The 16,255-nt window shown below is 34.2% G+C and overlaps 2 long non-coding RNA genes across 5 annotated transcripts; one reads left to right on the top strand and one right to left on the bottom strand.

Moving 5' to 3' along the window:
- Window positions 1-885: 885 nt before the first annotated feature.
- Window positions 886-3,896, top strand: LOC129876951 (uncharacterized). 2 transcript variants are annotated; one of them, XR_008763441.1, is made up of 4 exons: window positions 886-987; window positions 1,081-1,163; window positions 1,731-1,776; window positions 3,059-3,896. It is a non-coding gene; the product is annotated as an uncharacterized LOC129876951 (long non-coding RNA). The 2 variants fall into 2 exon arrangements; XR_008763440.1 differs by having other exon boundaries at window positions 892-1,163.
- A 2,071-nt stretch (window positions 3,897-5,967) lies between these two features.
- On the bottom strand, window positions 5,968-12,874 carry LOC129877838 (uncharacterized). 3 transcript variants are annotated; one of them, XR_008763631.1, is made up of 5 exons: window positions 12,614-12,874; window positions 11,823-11,983; window positions 11,345-11,485; window positions 10,837-10,946; window positions 5,968-6,337 (listed from the first exon to the last, which is right to left on the bottom strand). It is a non-coding gene; the product is annotated as an uncharacterized LOC129877838 (long non-coding RNA). The 3 variants fall into 3 exon arrangements; XR_008763629.1 differs by lacking the exon at window positions 11,823-11,983; XR_008763630.1 differs by lacking the exon at window positions 11,823-11,983 and having other exon boundaries at window positions 12,737-12,874.
- Window positions 12,875-16,255: the final 3,381 nt, after the last annotated feature.

The following is a 16,255-nucleotide window of genomic DNA, read 5'->3' as shown; positions in this document are numbered from 1 at the left end:
TATCCTAAATTCTGAGTTGACCTAAAAAATGTTACCCAAAATGCTAGGAATATTTAATATATGAATACTTTGAAGTTGTTTCAAAATTTTCCTAAGTTTCTATCTTTTACTAGTGTCTCTTTATCTAAAGAAGAGAGCAACTTAGAATTAAGACACCCTAAAGAGAAAAATAAAAGGTCAAGTGTAAGAAGAAAAAGAACCTATTTACTGACCACAAATGACAAAATTTTAAGAGATGAGATAAAAGAGAGATTAGCTAAAGACAGAAACCTTAAAATCTTTGAACCAATTTTAAAATAATCAAACCCTTGGTAATTATTATCGATCTAACTTTTGATCCCGCTTTATGCGTAGTTAATGAATTAAAATATATACACATGCTGTCAAACAAATAAGCCTTTCTCGATCTGTGAAAAGTTGTCCAGTATATTTAAATTAGTTTTCTGGCATGCAAAGATTTTTACACTATATATGAGAAAATTTTATTAAGTATATGAAACAACTTAAAATAATCGAAACCTTTGTTACAACCCATATTTTTGTACATTTGGACATTTGGAATAATTGTAACAAGTGAAGGATAATGGTACGTTTTGGTCTTGTTTGATACATAAGTTGGTTATGGAATTTTGGAGATGGAAATATTGAAAAAAAAAAGAATAAGGAAAATAAATAAATATATATATATATATATATAAGTTGGAAGTTCACAAAATGTAGTTTATGAAAACATATGGGCCAAGGGATTGGGCTTGGAAAGAAATCAAATAATAAGAGAGGCCCAACACAAGAAAAGGGCCCAAGTCTTGGAACTTAGCCCATTAATTAAGTGGCTTATATATATATATATATGTTGATGACTTTTAAGTCATATTTATCCATTAAGTTTTCTTTATCAACAAGAGGATTCAAGAGAGTTCTAGAGAGAAAGGAAGAGAAGAAACTTGAAGCTAGAGAAAGAATAGGTTCGGCCAAGGGAAAAAAAAGGTAAGTCTCCGATTTTGCTTCGTGAATTAATTATCTAGGGTGTACCAAGGTGTTATGAAGGTATTGGTAACGTAAATTTATGGTTTGGAGCAGCCCAAAAACGTCACCGAACAGCCCCAAAGTTTTAGCCGCGCTAGGAGAGCTTCCGAGGCAAGTTTTGGAGAGTTTCGGGAAAGGTAAGGTCTCTCCTTTAAAATTTGAGTTTATGATGTGGTTATGAGGTGTATTACGTGTCCTAAATATGGCTGGAAGCTGAGAAAATGTATAAGGAGGCATGATGTTGGAAACTACTAAATTAAAGTCATAGTAGTTAAATCGAAGTCGCGTAGTGTGTTGTCGTTGTGGCGATGCGGGTGCAGCTGGTTGGATTGTATGTTGCAGGGCTTTAAAGTGTTTTAAAAAGGGTGCGGTTGCTGCTGGTTGCAGCCACACGACCCCCCGTTTGGTATGGTTAAAGATTTTACGAAATAAAGGTTAAAAACTCTATTTTGGTATCGTAGTTTTATGCTAGTTGTTTGGAGCTTGTGTTGTTTAAAGTGGAGGTGATTTGATTGTATATATACTGCTGGTTGTTGTTGTTGATATGATTGTTGACATGGTGGCCGAGTTGAGATCTCGGGGATGGTGTATTTATAGGGGAGATGCTGCCAAAATTTCGGCAGATTAGAAATTAATTTGTTTGAAGGATTAAGACAAGTATATGGTGATGAATCTAATGACTATGTCAACTCTCTTGAATGTAGACTAACAAGTTGGAAGAATAAGAAAAGCTAGTAAGGCGCGGTACAGGTATGTAAAGCTAACCGTTCCTTCTTTTGGCATGTCTTTGGCATAAGTATGTAAGACTTACCCTTTTCTTTCAAGGCATGTTCCCGATGTCATGATTTCATAAGTGCTTCCATATTTTCTTTGTTTTCAAAAGCTAGGTGTCAATGGTCCCAAGGAGATGACTACTTTTCCTATAACCCGTCAATGTTTCCAAAATGTCTATAGTTTCCCAAAATAAAGGTTTACAGTATTACAAGCTTTTATGACAATGACGATGGATATGTTTTACAACGACATTGATGATGTCGATGATGAGAATATGTCTATGATGGCTAAGATAAGAATAGCTTCATCTATGTAAGGTTTACCCTTCTTTTCCTTGGCATGTTTTGACATAAATATATAGAGCTACTCTTTCTTTTGGCATGATTTTTATGAAATAAGTATATGGCATTTTATACAATTTCAAGGAAGTCTTATTCGTAGAGCCACTAGGATGGCCAATTTTCTTGAGTTTCCAAAGGATATTTTCTCGTGCTTAGATATGTGTATATGATTCCAAAAGTTTTATTTTGATATAATCCATGGTAATTTTCGAAAGGTACTTGACATGACTCTTATCTTGATTTGTGAATCATAGCTCATTCCGATTATTCTATAAGTCTTGGAAATTGGTCCTATGTGGATATGTATACGATTTGGCATCTTATAAGATTGTGACCTTATTCTACGTTCTCTTAATATTATCTTTCGTTGATAGTCTCATCCTATAATAATTGTTCCTTCAAGGTGAGACAAAGCGACCGTGATTAATTCATAATATAATCGGAGGTTACCGACCTTTCGTCACTCCGATAGATACATGACTTTCGTTGAGCTCTCCTGCATGCTGTCTATATGTATATGTATATGTATATGTATATGGGGGATATGGGGAGGTGTATATGTGGCGCTATAGACGCATTCCCACCTGATCAGTTGGAGTAATTTTCATCCTGGACGTGGGATGCCCGGACACGGGACATATGTGGGCACGCCGACGTTGTTCGGTGATATGACTTCTATTTTCTATGAATATGAAAAAGAAATGTTTTTTATGATAAGACAAGCATGCATGGCATCCGGCCTAAAAGGGCACTCATATGTACAGGTTACTCTCTTATCTCACTATATGTCTATGATTCTACGATATGGTTGTTCATACCTTATGTTCTTTATTATGCTGATTTTCATGCCTTACATACTCGGTACATTACTCGTACTGACCCCCTTTTCTTTGGGGGCTGCGTTTCATGCCATGCAGGTACACCTAGACAAGTAGAAGCTATTATAGAAGATGTTCCAGCGGAGTTAGCAACTCCACTTGTTCCTGGGGTGCTGCCGAGTCAGATTATAAACGCTATGATGTTTCATTCGAAGTTAGAAACCTTGCAGACAGAGTCGTGGGTATAGAGTGTCAGCTTTGTAAGCAGCGTCACCAGCCGATATGTTATTATGTAGTATGTCACGAGTTTTATGGGATGATAGATTGGGAAAGCTTAGCTATGTTTTTTTTATTTCTTATTGATGTAAAAGTCTAAATAGATTAAGTATGTACTATGAGTTAGCGGGTTCGCTCGGCTCCGAGCATGGGGTCGGGTGCCCATCACACCCTCTTGAGATCGGGGTGTGACAACCTTGTTAATTATTATCGATCTAACTTTTGATCACGCTTTAGGCGTAGTTAATGAATTAAAATATAGGCATATGTTGTCAAACAAATTAGCCTTTCTCGATCTGTGAAAATTTGCCCAATATATTTAAATCAGATTTCTGACATGCAAAGATTTACACTGTATATGAGAAGATTTTATGTAAGAAAAGTAAAGCTAGCGCAATAACTTAAAGGATTCGCGCTTACTCACCGAGCTAACCATTGATAATCAAAAGTAAAGTTGTCAATACGGGCTGGCCCAGCACATCCGAACTAGCCCATACATGCTTTGAAACTGTATGAGTCAAGTCAGACTGACCCATTATTTTAACGAGCCAAAAAACACTTGGCCCAACTCACAACTAAGTGGGCTACGGATCGAGCCGAGCCAGCCTACTTTTTTGAAAAGATTATATTTTTTATAATTTAAATTTAAATTTTAAAATGTTAACATAAATATCAACAAGACAATATCACGTGGTGTTTACTATTTGTTAACCAAGTCTCAAATTCATAAATAAAATCATGTTAATAATACTTCTTAAGTTTGGTTTCAAGTAAATATTTGATTGTATGACTTCAATCTAAAATCATTGTCATTTTATGTAAATATTTTAGATACAACCGTATAAGAAAACATTTTTGATATTTGGGTTTTCGAATTTTATAATATTCATATGCATGGTTTAAGACTTCAAGTTTGGACTCTTCTTGTTATTTTTAACATCTTATCTTATTTTATTTATTTAGTTTTGGCACATGGACCAACCCAACACATATTCCTTAAGCCCCACATGCTAGCGGACTTATTTGGGTTGGGCAAAAAAAAAATCTACTCTTAAATTGACTCTAAAAATTTTAGTCCAGCCCTATCAAATCACAGGTTGGATCGAGTTGGCCAAACGGGCATAGGCCTTATTGACAGCTCTAACCAGATATAAGGAAGATGCGGCTAACCATTGATATATCTCAATGAGCACTCACTACTAGCGACAAAGAAGAAAAATGATTTTGTTTCTTTTAGCTACAATCTTTCTCGAAGCTATCATACTCACCTTACTAGCAACTTTGTATCGAAATTCGTTTCGAAAAGAACAAATTAGTGGAAATCATACACATGATGAATGTAGCTTTCGAAGGAGGAGTGACCTATGATAACTTTTTTAGAAGCAGTGTTCGAACTACAAGACAAATTGTCTCCAAATTAACACTGTTTACATCTCTAAGTGCTCGCTTTTGTGTGAGTATTGAGGTTGTGACGAAAGTGCTGAAAAAAATAGTCAAATTTCATAAGGTCGACTCAAGTTGATAGGGGTTTCTTGGGGTTAAAACACCACATTGGCTTCGTGACTATAGAGCACTGCATAAAATTAGTTGCTTCTATACTACAATATATCGTTTGATCGGTGGAGTTTGTGTTTAAGCTTAAGTGGTCAACTTCGCGATGGGCACATATTAATATATATTTCTCAATATATCTCATGCTGCTTGCATTTCTTTTTTGGACATGAAGAATTGCCACAAAATCGAACAAAGAGCCATCTTCCATAAATTGCCTAATATTAGGGAATATTGTGAGAAGAGTCGCGAATGCTAATCCAAGATCACCTTTATGCCCTTTATCAGAACTATTGAATGTGATCGGTGATGATGTATGTACTTTTCATTTAGCAAAGTTTAAATTGTGATGACGCTCACGTGATGATTTTTTAAGATTGCTAAAATACAAGTTGAGTGATTTTATTAATACAGGTGATATTATTTCATAATGTTCTTAACCTTATTAATATTTTCAATCAAATATTTCATAATGATATAATGTAATCCACTCAATTTTGGACCTGAAGTCCAAAGAGATTCAGTTCAACAAGTGGGAAATGAGAGGAGATGCAATATGAGACTAAATTTGAAGCTTCCCACATTTGATTTGATTTTGATTCAGTTTGACCCCTATGTTCAATCTAATTTCGAGGATTCAATAATTACAAAGGTAAGCTATTAATTCATTTTTGACTTATTTCAATATTTTTATAAACTTGTTTTCATCTTTTTTATAAATAATGTGATTGAAAAGTGCTTCCATGATTGTTTCATTTGTTTTATAGTGGAAACCATTCCTAAACGCTCATGCTTCAGATATTCCCGAAATTATTTTTTGATCCAGAGGACATTGAAGTTTTGGAGGTAAATTGATATTTAATTCAAATTCCCTTTCTTAATTATTTTAAAACTAAAATTGGCATATGTTTAACTTTTAAATTCTTGTTTTGTTTATTAGGGAAGAGGATATGAGTTGGCAAATGTTAAAGTGCAATATCCACAGCGAGCAAAATATGCATAACTTCAAAAAAATATGAAAGTTATATCTTGCAATAACATAGTGCGGCAATGAAAGGCGCAGCAGTTTAGTTTGTTGTCGTTGTCGTCGTCTACTATTAGTCTTTAGTTTTTGTTGTTGCTATCTAATCAGTCTTTAGTTAGTTGTGGTTGTTATTATCTAATCAATCTGCAAGTGTTGGTACTTGGTAGGGTGGCAAACTTTAATTATGTAATGATCGTATTTTTTCTAAGAAAACAATGTTGAAACTTTAGTGAATCTTAATGTGAATTCCACAAGTTTGTAATTCTGCCCCGTTCACTTCTCTCTTTTTTTCTTTCTTATGTTTTTTCATGTTTGAGTATTGGATATATATGTGGTAGGCCAGAAATGTGGAAGGAATTACCCTTAGATCATTATAGATGTGAGCTCGTGGAGATGATGGTTGAATGCCATCTTTTGGACCTAGCTCTGTGAAAAACTTTTGAATGTCTTGCTTGCTTTACCACTAGGCATTGCTCCTTGGAAAGATTGTCTTACTGTCACATGCTTTCCCATCTTATGCACATTCCCTTAAGAATACAAATTATCATCCAGTGAGACGCATGGTATCTCCAATTACCATCAAATAAAACGCAGAAATATAGCCTAGCACATCCAGAGTAATTTCACGAAACTAATATGTGCAAGCAGAACCATTTCTTACCTTCTTTAATGAAAAGCCACAACCAGCAAAGACATCGAAAAATAATATCGAACATTTAAAATAATATTTGCTCAAAAATTTATCTACAATGGGATCTACGTAAATAGGAGACACTCATAGACAGTGAGTGCCTCTCCTATAGAAACTCCATTGTTCTCATATCTTAACAGTCAGTTTCTATACGTCAAGGGGCATAGACATGTCAATAAACTACGAACCTACGATGAATGTGTCTATAAAGAATACTAGGTTTTTCATAACTAAAGACCCTGCAAAGACATCATATTGCATAAAATTGAGATTAAGACTTCTAAAATTCTAACATATAATCATTTGTAGTTGCTCCTCAATAAGCTCAAGCGTGAGGGACCTGATAAAGACAGAATTTATAGAGTGAGTTAACTAACCTTTTTTCATGGTACCAACAAATCCCATGAAGGTCGAAACTCCGTCAAATATTACTGTACTTGAATCATCACCAGTGTCATTGGCTAATTTAGCTGATTTCATTGGTGGAGATTTCAATGTTCATATCGGTACAATTCCTAGTGATTTTGATGATGTCCATGGAGATTTTGGTTTTGGGGAAAGGAATAGTGGAGGGACATTTCTCCTAGAGTTTGCTAAAGCGTTTGAGTTGGTTATTGTGAACTCGTGTTTTATGAAGAGGGAAAACCAATTGGTTACCTTTAGTAGCACGGTAGCTAGGACTCAGATTGACTACTTACTCCTCCAGAAGGGTTATAGTGGCCTTTGTAAGGATTGCAAAGTTATTCCGAGTGAAAATATTTCTACCCAACATAGACTTTTGGTGATGGACTTGGAGATTAAGAGGATAGGAGAAAGAAACCCCTGTATGATCGACCGAGGATTAGATGAGGGGGGCCTGACTCCCGCCATGTCTCGGGAGATGGGGGAGAAGTTGATTGGTTTGGGGGCGTGGAGTAGTAGCGGGGATGTGAACAACTTGTGGGACATGACTGCTTGTTGCATTACAAAAGTAGCTACCGAGGTTCTAGGGGTATCGAGAGGAAGCTTTGGTTGTCGTCAAGGAGATTGGTGGCGGAATGAAAAGTTTAAGGCAAAGTGAAAGCTAAGAAGATTGCTTACACGAAGTGGTTGGAATGCGTGGATGAGGATGAGAAACGTAGGCTTAAAGATATATAAAAGACGACGAAGACGGAAGCGAAGTTGGCGGTTACCAATGCTAGAACAACAGCTTTTGAACGCTTATATGTTGAGTTGGGAGAAAAAGATAGGGATAAGAGATTGTATAGGCTCGCCAAAATGAGAGAGAGAATCCCGCGACTTAGATCTAGTAAAGTGCATCAAGGACGAGGAAGGTGAAGTGTTAGTTGATGACACCTCTATCAAGCAAAGGTGGCAAGCTTATTTCCACAAACTCTTAAATGAAAATGGTGACAGAGACATTGTACTGGGTGATTTGGCGCATTCTCATAGTCTTCGGGGACTTTAGGTACTATAGGTGTTTTAGGATTGAGGAGGTTAGACATACTATTAGTAAGATGAGAAGGGGGAGGGAGATAGGGCTCGATGAGATTCCGATGGACTTTTGGAAGAGCACTGACAAGGCAGGTTTGGAGTGGTTGACTAGGTTGTTTAATGTTATTTTGAAGACAGGTAAGATGCCCGATGAGTGAAGGTGGAGTAATATGGTTCCATTGTACAATAACAAGGGTAATATCCAAAACCGTAATAGTTACAAGGGTATCAAATTGCTAAGTCACACTATGAAGATATAAGAGAGAGTGGTGGAGATGAGGGTGAGGAGAGGAGTGACAATTTTAGATAATCAATTTAGCTTCATGATAGGGCGGTCGACTACTGAAGCAATTCATCTTATGCGGAGACTGGTGGAGACATTTAAGAAAAGAAAGAGGGATCTTTATATGGTGTTCATTAAGGCTTATGACAAAATTCTGATGGATGTTCTCTAGAAGTGTCTGGAGGCTAAAGGTGTCTCGATGGTATATATTAGGGTGATAAAAGACATGTATGATGGAGCCAAGACTCAGGTTAGGACGGTGGGAGGTGACTCGGAGCATTTTCCTGTTGTGATAGGACTACATCAGGGATCCATGTTGAGTCCTTTTCTTTTTGCCTTAGTGATGGATGAGCTGACTCAATCTATGCAGGAGGAGGTGTCATGGTGTATGCTATTTGCAGATGACATAGTTTTGATTGATGAGACTCAGAATAGAGTTAATGATAGGTTGGAGATTTGGTGACAAACTCTAGAATCCAAAGGGTTCAAATTGAGCAGGACCAAAACAGAATACTTAAAGTGCAAATTCAGTGTTGCGAGGTATGGAGAGCACATGGAAGTGAGGCTTGCCACTCAACCTATCCCCAAGAAAGGATGCTTTAAATACCTTGGATCCGTCATCCAGAGTAGTGGGAGAGTAGTGGGGACATCGATGATGATGTCACGCATCGCATTGGGACAGCATGGAGGAAATGGAAGCTTGCCTCTAGAGTCCTGTGCGATAAGACGATACCAGCTAAACTTAAAGGTAGGTTCTACAAAATGGTGGTTAGACAGTCATTGTTATATGGAGTGGAGTAATGGCCAATAAAGAACGCTCATGTCTAGAAGATGCATGTTGCAGAAATGAGGATGCTAAGATGGATGTGTGGACATATTAGGAATGATAAGATTAGGAATGAGATTATTCGAGAGAAGGTGGGTGTGGCCTCTGTGGAAGACAAGATGAGAGAAGCGAGACTGAGATGGTTTGGACATGTGCAGAGAAAAGGGGTCGACGCCCCAGTCAGGAGGTGCGAACGGTTATATTTGGGGGTTTTGCGTAGGGGTAGGGGTTGAGGGTAGAACGAAAAATTATTGGGGAGAGGTAATTAGACAGGATATGACACAACTCTATATCATCGAGGACATAACCTTAGATAGAAAGAAGTGAAGGTCACAGATTAGGGTAGAAGGCTAGTAGGGGTAGAATGTTGTCTTGCCTCATGACGGTTTAGGGTGGTCTTAGGTCTAGGCGAGTCTTTTTAGCTATGATGCTTTTGCATTTCGATTAGCACATTATTTGTTATTGTTGTTGTTCTTGTCTTATCACATTATTTATAATTGTTATTGTTCTTGCCTTGTAAAATCTGCATCGCATCCCGCTTTAGACATTATGTTATCTATATATATTGTTTTTCTCTCTTATTTTGTGGCTGATAATTTTTAGTCGGGGGTCTTTCGAAAACAATCTCTCTATCTCAATAAGATAGTGGTAAGGTCTGCGTACATCTTACCATCTCCAGACTTCACTTGTGGGATTTTATTGGGTATGTTGTTGTCAGGGCCGTCTCGACCATAAGGCCACTAAAGCAACCGTTTGGGGCCTCAAATTTTTTAGGGCCCCAAATTTTTCCTAAAGTATATATATAGTATTTGTTTACTTTATTTAATGTGGAAGTCGTTGTAATAATTGAGAAATTGAATAGTATTTAATTAATTGTAGCATTTTTTTTTAAGTGGCGACCTATTTTATTAACTTATTTATATCTTGGTGATTATCATGAACCCACATTACAATTCCTACATTTACCTTTTTTATTCCCCAATCAATTTTTATTATCTCATTATTGAACATTCTAACGTCTACCTAACGATCAAACATTTTGCATTATGCAAAATCTATTATTTTGTGTTTATAAAAAGATCAAATTTATTTTTTGATGTACTCTTTAAATTTTAAGCAATGCAATAAATTCATGCTAGTGTCATTATATAAACTTTTTAAATTTTGAGCTAGATTCTATTATTTCAACTTTATATTATATTTCTTCATTGAATATTTTTATTATTAACATTCTTATTTCATAAGGTCTACGTACATCCTATCTTTTCGAGACTTCATTTGTAGGATTACATTGAGTATGTTATAATTATTCAATTTATATATGACAACTAAAAAAAGGTTTCTCTACAGCCCTGATTGTTGTTGTTGTCGTCATTATTACAAAATAGAATTTGAGAACATCACTCCAAATAAAATGAGTCGGGAATACCGTCAAACACATTGGATGCATATTTCACTTCAATGATTGTTAGTTCTAACCACATTAACAAAAAGAAATGGCCAGAATTGTGTAAACAATGTATGTGTAATGCCATCTTATATATTTCCTTCAGAACAGGGGAGATAAAAGCACAATTTGGTGAAAAGATCATACCCAGCAATAATTGCATATAACTAATACTTTAATTTTTATCCAAAATCATACACGAACATTCACAAACATACATGCATATATAGGTGAGGTACAATTAAGCAAGAAATTACCAGCAAACAAGTGCAATAAGCAAAAATAAATTGGAGTAAAAAACCTTACCAGACACAAATTAGGGCCAAATTTTGTACCTATCTTCACCAAACACCGTTGTACATGGGGCTGCTAATTAACTCCGTATCTTCTGCATCTCACAAAGCTTAGGATAAAACCTGACATAGATAAGAATTTTATTGAAAAAAGGAAAAAGAGAGAATGAGACGCAGGGTACAGTGATGAGAGCAAAAATAGAAATGCGAAGAAACAATTCATACCTACGTGTCTATTGACGTAGCATTAGAAAGCAGTATCAAAAGTCCAAAATATCCTTAATCCTAATTGTATTGATGTTTTACAGACATGTTGATACTACTTCATACTCACACTTCTACAATACTAGTAACACCTATGATGACATTAGTTAGAAGACAAAACAGAAATCCCAAGAAAAGCAAGCCAGGTGGATTTTAGGTGAGAGGTGGAGGGCACAGTGCAAAATTTTATGTTTCCCAATCTCCTACCAGATAAAGGAAAGTCTAACATAAGAACTTTCATGAACCCAGTGCTTTACCCTTGAGACGATTGACAATCTTTACACAAGTCATGACTCCACTAACCATCCGGCAACATGGGGACTTGTTCCGACTTGTAACAGGAACGCTGATGGTACACCAATTGAGCTGGTCACATAAGTATTAAGATGTGCCAATACCTACACCAGATCAAACCATGGGTTAGCGCAAAAGAGATAATGCAACACCATAAAATCCAAAACCACCTTATAAAGAAAACAAAAATTCATATATAAGCTTGGATTCTATTACTAAGAAAGAGGTACTACAACAGACAGAGAGGTCCTTTGTATCCTCCAGAAGGCAGTCCAAATGCATCATTTCTTGTTGGAGAAGCACTAAATAAACATATAGCCAGGTACAACTCATATATCAAGAGAAATGCAAGCCTAATAACCATTTCCAGGGTAGATGTTAAATTAGGTCTTAGGCTTAATTCACACTTCAAAAAGCTAGCTCAAAGGAAAGAAGCCTTACAAGGAATCCACCTGTCTCATTAACCACCAATGTGAGACTTTTGTCATTCTTTAATAGTAGACAACTGATAATCTTGCAAAGGGTAATCTGGGATAAGGCCGTAAGGGACCTTAGCAGATTAAATGCAAGGTCTCGCTACTTATACCCAAAGCAACTCTCATCTGTAGAATCCAAGGAAAGAATCGGAATAAGATATCCTAAAATGCCTCTCTTTCATACTTGTCTCACCCTAGTTTACCACTTGAAAAATTGAAAAGAAATGGAGCTTCAAATCCACTCATTTCCAGGCCTTAAAAAATTCTACCTCACAATAGGAAAGATAATAAAGATGCAGGAAAATTTCATATTTACATATATATAGCATCATCCAATAATTTCTTGAGATATCCTACTTCCATAATTGCTTTACAGTTTTAGGCCACAGTCTTAAGTACCCACTAAGAGGAGAATAAAAGGCATTTCATACCTTAAACTTATCCATTCTTCCTTAATGAGAAAAAAAATAGCTTTTCATAAATAAAAAAGTTACAGATATAATCTTGAAAATAACACTAATAAACCCTAATCTTTCTTTCCACATACATAGAACAACCCTCTAAAAAAACATATATACAGAACACTTCTCAAACCCAAGAGCCAAACAACCAGAACCCCCCCCCCCCAAAAAAAAAGGAAAATCTAGCTTAAATCACTAAGATCTCAAGAGCTACACCAATATAAGCAAATTCATTTGGCCTTGGGTAGTCAAAAACACATATACATAGAGAGAAAAGAAAATGATAAGGATGCACCTGAAGTGAAAACCCAGTAAAGAAGATAGTTTTTTGATCACTTGTCATTTAAGAATGGCAAAGGCTCAAAAAATCAAGAAGCAAGGATCATTTTCTAAGTTAAAATAAACCCACAAAACCGACCTCTTGAGTTCACTCAGGTATATATGCCTAAGAAAAGTATCAAAAATCCTCCCGTAATAATCCGATGAAAAAGAGAGAAGGGGAAGAAGGTGTCCAGGGAAAATGAGCTAAAAGGATGTTTGAGAGTTGAACGAAGGAGCTTTTACGAACTGAAAGATCTTCCCATTCTTTTACAGGGAATTTATATTTTTTATTTTTATTTTTGTTATAAATATATAATTAGGGGTTAATTATAAAGAAATGAGGTTGGTTTGAAATATTTGTAAATTTAGGATAAAAATTAAAATATCAAAACTTTTAATAAAATTCTAAATTTTCTTCATTGTTTTCATTTTCTTCATTTTCTTTAAACGCTCTGTTCTGTTTTCTCTCCTCCCTTCTCTTCTGTTTTCTTTTCTTTTCTCCAATTCGGAGCTCCTTTATTCAATTTTTGATTTTCTCTGTTCTCCTCTCTTCAATTTTCTTTTTCCTAATTCTTTCTCTTTTATTCAAAAATCGAAGGTAGATCAGCATCATTTTTTTCCTCTTCATGTTTTCCTCCTCTTGAATCAATGAAATATTGTATTATGTGATGTCATAGTTGTGTCCCCCATTAATTGTCACAACACCTGCGGATATTACATAGATACATATTATAATTTGTGACAGTATTATAGTCAGTACAATATTTATACATAGATAATTTATTTGCAGGTTCGCAGTGCAAACAACTTTTGATTGTTTAAACAAAGTTTGATTGTTTACATGGAGCAACTCTTAGCATAAATATCATGCTGTGCAATGCAAGTCATTTGTGTAAACATAATCCAATTGTTATGTTTATCCCCTTTGAAGCAAATTTCCAAATAATGTATTAACAAATTACTATCAAGAACATAGAAGTAACAAAAATTAAAAAAAAATGGTTTAGTAATGAAGAAGAAGGCAAATGCAAATTTTATTTTTGTTCAATGAAGATAAATCTAACCCTAGTTTGAAGAGAGCAAGGAGTTTGAAAGGCTGAAATGTGTTGAGATTGAAAAAAAAGAAAAAAAGAAGAAGATATGGAAGAAGACGAAGATAATGTGGAAAGGGCTGCTGCTGCTCCCGCTAAAAAAATGAGCAGATTTGCTGGAAATTGGTTGTTGCCTTTTTGGCTAAAACTCTTATATGTTGAGTCTGTTTGTAAATAGCAAAACTTTGGGATGTATAAAAATATTTTTTTTTGAATTAGCATAACCCATTAATCTCTAATTATATTAGAGTTTCTTTTACCTAATTTTTAAAATTTATGTCCTAAATTCTCAAATACATAACTCAAAGATCTCTTTTAATTTTATCTCTGGGGTGTCCAACTCAATGATGGATAAAGTGGGCCGCTGCGGCATGAGGGTGTATGGGTAGGCAAGGGAGGAAGGAGTTGTTATGTTACTTTCCTCTTTTGCTGCTACCTTTTTTTGATTTTATATTTTATCCTTAATAAAAAAAATGCCTTAAAAAAATAATTTTTACTTAATTAATTAAATAAATTTATCCTTCAAACGTAATAAATTAAAGAGAGCTTAATGTTATATCATAACTAATATAGTATACGCGTGATGTACGAATATTATTAAATTTAATAAATTGCAATCATATTTTTTATTTGAATGCATCAAATTATATTGAGTTAACAAATATTTAATTATAATATAATTTTCCATGCAACATATTCAATAAAAAAGAATTTACTATAAAATTATAGTAGATAAACTATGTAAATATAATTATTACATAACTTTTCGTTGATCTTAAAATATAATAAAGGAAAAAAGCTCAAAAATGCCATCGAACTTTGAGAAAAGGTTCATTTATATTATCTGTTTGGCCATTGTCGTTTGAGAAAAGGCTCATCTATGCTATTATTTTTTAATTTCGATTTTGCAAAACCACCTAAACAACTTTTAACACTTTTTATTGGAGTTTTGAATCAAATGTATTTTTTTGCTTCTTCATCTCCAAGAACACCAAGAACACATGAAGAACAAGAAAAATCCAAATTTTCAACTTCTTCAATTTTTAACGAAATCACCTCAAATTTCAATAATAGCATCTCTTCGAGCTAGATATCAAAACTCAATATCTTTTAAAGCTTGAATTCAACATAATTCAAAAGACACACTGAAAAAACAAATCAAAGTTTTAAAACTTTAACCTCCTTTAATGGTGGAATTTTTGCCACAAAGCCAAATTACTTGAAACTTTGAACGTAGACCCAAAAAACACTATTTTAAAGTTCATTATGTCTATGTTCAACATTTCAAGTGATTTGGAGTTGTGGATAAAATTCTACAATGAAAAGAGGTTAAAGTTTTAAAACTTTGAAAAAATATTAAGCGTGTCTTGTTGGATTAGGTTGAATTCGAGGTTAAAAGGTATTGCGTTTTGATATCCAGCTCGGAAGGATGTTAAATATTGAAATTTGAGGTGATTTCATTAAAAAATTTAAAAAGTTGAAAATTTGGCATTTTTGGTGTTCTTCATGTGTTCTTAGTGTTCTTAAAGAAGAATAAACAAAAAAAAGTACATTTGATTCAAAACTTCAATAGAAAAGTGTTAAAAGTTGTTTAGGTGGTTTTGCAAAATCGGAGTTAAAAAATAATGGCATAGATGAACATTTTCTCAAACAGTAATGGCATAGATGAGCCAAACTTTTAACGGATGGTATAAATTAGTTTTTTTTTTCAAAATTCGACGACATATTTGAACCTTTTCCGTATAATAAATAGTTACAAACAATTCAAAAAAAATGATCAAACAAAAATAGATGATAATTATGAGAATATTCTATAATCTGAGTGCATTTCTCATAGTAATTTGAATATACAAGATTGTTGCTTTTTTCTTTGTTTTGCTTCATGCTCTTTATAATATTCTTTAATAATTTGTTTTTAGATTTGTTTTAACATTAGGATAGATAATTATTTCAAGTATTTTTACCACGTTATTTAGAAATTCCTGATTTATGAATTTTTTTTTTTTTTCATATTTGTGAAAAGTAGCTATGTTAGTAAGTATTTCCCATTAACAATTTTTTTTAAAAAAAGTCACGTCTATCTTTTGTGTCAAGCCTCTCCTTTTTCATCAAGAAATAGCATTCAAATCCAAGGTATGTGTTTTCTTGGTTCTTAGTCATGCTATTTATAATACTTTTTAAATTACTTCAAATATTTTTACAGCATTTTTTAAAAGTTGGCAGCATATTGCCGATTTATGAACTTTCTTTATTCAATAGTTATGAAAATAGCTATGTTAATTAATAGATCCTTTCCATTAGTTATCATATCAAAGGATTTAGTTAATAGTATAATGTTATCTTTACATTATTTTTTTCATTAATTTCTTCCTATCTAATTTATTTTCTAATTACTTTTAATTCAGAAGAAGTGTAACTATGGAGGTTACACAATATATGACTCCTCTCCTTCTATTATTATCTTTTCCTATAAAGTTTTGTTTTTAATAATAACAACAAAATTTAGAAAAGATCTTCAACTTCTA

This window comes from Solanum dulcamara, chromosome 12 (genome assembly GCF_947179165.1).
Source record: "Solanum dulcamara chromosome 12, daSolDulc1.2, whole genome shotgun sequence".
In the NCBI taxonomy this organism is placed as follows: domain Eukaryota; kingdom Viridiplantae; phylum Streptophyta; class Magnoliopsida; order Solanales; family Solanaceae; genus Solanum; species Solanum dulcamara.
Note: the sequence above shows the minus strand (reverse complement) of the source record. Positions and strands in the feature narration are given on the sequence as shown.